The sequence below is a fragment of the Cygnus olor genome, chromosome 3 (genome assembly GCF_009769625.2).
Source record: "Cygnus olor isolate bCygOlo1 chromosome 3, bCygOlo1.pri.v2, whole genome shotgun sequence".
Classification (NCBI taxonomy): Eukaryota; Metazoa; Chordata; class Aves; order Anseriformes; family Anatidae; genus Cygnus; species Cygnus olor.
In genome coordinates this window covers 25,495,912-25,500,198 of record NC_049171.1, presented here as the reverse complement: position 1 = coordinate 25,500,198, position 4,287 = coordinate 25,495,912, and positions in this window count along the sequence as shown.

The following is a 4,287-nucleotide window of genomic DNA, read 5'->3' as shown; positions in this document are numbered from 1 at the left end:
TTGGGAAGGACGGCATCCCGTGGGAGGGACCCCACATGGAGCAGGGGCAGGGAGTGACCGCGACAGAGTGGAGGAGACGAAGCGTCAGGGACTGACCGCAGCCCCCATTCCCCTGCACTGCTTGGGGGGAGGAGGTGGAAGTGGGAGCATGGGGGGAATGTGTTTTTGGTTTCTCACTGCTCCAGCTTCTTGGTAATAGGTAATAAATTACATTACTATCTGTATGCTGAGTCTGTTTTGCCTGTGACAATACCTGGTGAGTGACCTCCCCGTCCTTATCTCAGCCCTTGAGCCCTTTTCCATCATATTTTCTCCCCCTTTGCCTTTGAGGAGGCGGAGTGAGAGAATGGTTGTGCTCGAGTTCAGCTGCCCAGCTGCGTAAAACCACCATACAAGAAACCTTGGATGCAGGGCTCTTCCACAGCCTGGATGCTGCCATACCAGGACCTTGTAAATAGCATGGCAAGGCTGTCACCACCCTTTTATCTACCACGCCTGACATTGCATGATATTTCAGCATTATACCTGGGGAAATACCATGGTTTCAACCATATAAGAATTTGGCTTTAAATAACTATGTAAGTATATTTCTTATTCCTACATAGAAATAATGGTTATTTTACTCTAGGGAATTTCTAAGACACTGTTAATATGGATTTATTTCCTCTTCTACTTCACAATGGAAAACACAGTAAACAGGTGCTGAGTAAAAAGGATGTTATAGACCGCCTCAATTACTGTGCTATTTTAAATTACTTCTTTGTACTACAGTCACTGATCTCTTGACACCTGTTTTTCTTCTCAGAGCAGGACCTTACAAGAGGCCAAGAGATTAAGCTGACGGGGTTAGGCTTGTGGTTGTTTTTTTTTTGTTTGTTTGTTTTTGTAAGAAGAAACTGCTGAAAATCCAAAATAGTAGTACTGTGTAAATAAACCATTTAAGCAGATGTATTTTCTGTGCCCACTTAATCTGCTCTTCTTGGAAAATGAAGCAGGTGACTGTCACAATGTCTGTATGCCACTCTGAGCTATGTTTTCACACATACAGCGACAGCAGTTGTGGTTTTTGGTGGTGCTGGTGGTTGGTTTGTTTGTTTTATTTTTTAACTTTGCAAATTTTCATTCTCAGCCTGGCATTGCTGCCACCTGGGACTGCCAGCTGATGCATCACACATGACAGAGCCACACCACTTCATTCTTAAGGCAGTAGTTTTCATTTGGTCGGCATCAAACACACCATAAGCAGTTCAAAGCATTAATTCTGCCCCTGACATGTTCAATCACGTTATGCTCAGTTGAAAACCACCTACTTAAGTCACATGTATCAGCTAAAAAAATACAAAACTTACACAGAAATTACCTCTGCAGTGAGTTTTTAGAGGTATGATTTGGACAGATGGCTTCCATCACTTACTTAATACGACAAAAAGGGGAAAACGGGGACACCTTCCCTGCCAAAAGGGAATACCTTTTGGTCAGGTTGCCCAAAGCCCCATCACACACACACGCCTGGAAACAACAGGACCTCAGCGGCTTTCCTAGCAGCTATTTAGTGGTATGCTCATTGCAGGGACGAGAAGCATGCCAGAGCTGCCACGGCTGCCTGCGAAGCCAGCTTACCTTGCAAGCAGCAGGGAGCCGAGGGTGGGAAGCTGATCCTTAGGAGAGGCCGGTCCACATTCCTGCCGCAGCGCCCGGCAGCTGCTGCTGTCGCTCCCTGGTCCACCCTGCTTGCTCTGTAAATACTCACGGAGCAGGAGGTAGCAGGCGTGGAAAAAGAGGGGAACATTACGTGCACGGCCAGGCTCTGCTTTGCATGTGAGGAGGCAGTTACGGCGAGCCTTGCATATCACATACAGGGAGCAGGAGACTCCCGGACAAATTTTCTCCAAAGGGTCAAGCTGGAATACTTCTGAAGATAAAAACAAGGAATGTTATTTTAACATTACAATAAATTGAGCCTGAGAGATCTGAGCCTGCTCTGACACCGCAGCTTGTGGAAGTACTTTCTTCTCTTCATGAGTTTTGACTTTTTTGACTTTTCATAACTTTTTTCTTCTCTTCATGAGTTTCACAACTTCGTGACTTCAAGCCAGTTGTTTTAAAGCAGACTAGCCAAGGCAACATTGTGCTGGTGAGGTCCTACATCTGCTGTCCTCCAGCAGTACAGAGAGCCATGGAACAGCTGAGCTCTTTTCTGCTGAGTATCTGTGATTTCAGCTATATACATGCAACGACACTAAATGTTGCTGCTATATCGCAGCAATGTAAATGATTCCATGCTGGGAGATACACTTCAATAGATGCATCACAAAAAAAAATCACCCCTCCCCATATTCAGTGGTGCTGTTCACCTTGCCTTCTCGCACAACCAGAAATTCATGGCACCGATGACACGTGGCTAACGAAACACATTAGGAAAGCACTTTATGCCTTCCCATCTATCTTACAACTGAGGCGTCAGCTGGGAACAAGGAGAAGCCCGCTCCCCACAGAGAGCCTGTGATCTCTGCACAGGCGGCAGTGGGCTTTTCCAGGTTCCTCCGCAGCAGGCACCAGGAAGCAGGATGTGAGCTGTCACGAACAGAACAACTCCCACCACACCTTGCTTTCGCCTTCTGTCTCTGCACACTGTTATCAAACACAGAACCTGAAAAGAGACATTACTCAGTGCTGATAAGGACGTCAGAATCTCACCTCCACCTGTGTTCCTCCTCTGTAGGAGGAAAGTGAAATGTAACCACCTGCCCCAGCACCTCCCATGGAAATGTACAGGACATTTTGCTTAAGTAAAGCCTGAACAAATGTGTAGCAGAGGCTTTGGGTGACATGTTTTGCGGAGTGACGTGCTCACCCACAAGCCATTGGTTTGTTTGTCTGCGCACTTCCATCATTCTCTAGGGTTCATTTGTCTTTTTGCATCATTTCCGCCCCACACACAGAGTGTTACCACCATAAATTTATACCCACAGCAGAATTCTCTACACTGCAGTATGAAGTCTGCCTTTAAAACAAATTCAGCTGAAAAGAACAGACAAAGATCCGAGTGTTAAAAAGTTATCTGAATACTGACAGCATTTGGTTAAGAGCACCTCATTTTAATAGCAAAAGTTTTCATTTCTAAACCCACAAGCGGAGTCCCCAAACCAATGCACATTGTCTTGCGATCTTGCCAAACAATCACTACAAGCACAATTAAACTCAAAAGCCTTATTAAATCATGGTCCAGCACATGCAAGGTGCACTAACACAGCACCTCCAACTCTCAAGCATTTTGGAAAATAACTTACTGTCTAGGGAAGAATCAAAACCACATACCTATGCATGAGGAGGAAAAAATAATGAAATTCTAGAGTTCTCAGCAGACCTACTTCATTTCACTCGCTCAACTACAGTTTATTCTGCAACCCAGGAGATGACTTATAACAGTGGAATGAGATTACTTTTTCTGCAGTCTAGTAAGATATAATTAGTCAACAATAAACTGCACATAACTAGCTGGATTGCCAAAGCATTTACAGGTTCTGAGCTTGATGATATTTTTGCAATATGCTTTGATCAAACATTGTATCATGATGGAGAAACACTGCTTGTTTTGGAGCAACAAAAGGGATGGGAAACATATTTTTAATATAATTTCTGTTATTGACATCATCTAAGGTAATTTGAATTGAAATGTTTATGCACATAATATAGTCTTTATTATTAAAGCAATAGCAGATTCTAAAGTAATGTTTGTTTTGAAAATGAATGAAAAGTAGTTTAATATTCCTACTACTGATAAATTATCTTCAGTTAAAATGCTGATGTACAGAATAATGAAAAAGCTGTAGTGGATGAGTTAAGAGTCAAGAAAAATCTTGATATCATACTGCTATTGCAAATCCATTTTTTCAAAATAAAATAACAGTTTTACCAGTAAAAAATATTGTTCCAACCACATGATAGCAGTACTCTCCTGGGAACTTCCTTTTTCCTGTAAAGTCAGCTACTAGCACACTCAATTCAAGTCGTACATGAACAATCGTCTCAGAAATCTTTCAGAATGTGAAAAAGAGATGAGGATCTACCAGGTCATTGATTTATGATATATCATATTATATTTACAGGTGAAGAAACTGTACACACATGGTAAACACTGTCAAAGCACGCTTTATGCGCATTAAAAAATATCATTACATCCCTGTCTAGCAGGACAAGACCCCACGTCTGAGTTAAGGCAGCACTGCAGAGCCCCAAACTGTTTAATCAGTTCCCAAAGGTTATTTGTAGGTACCATAAAATACA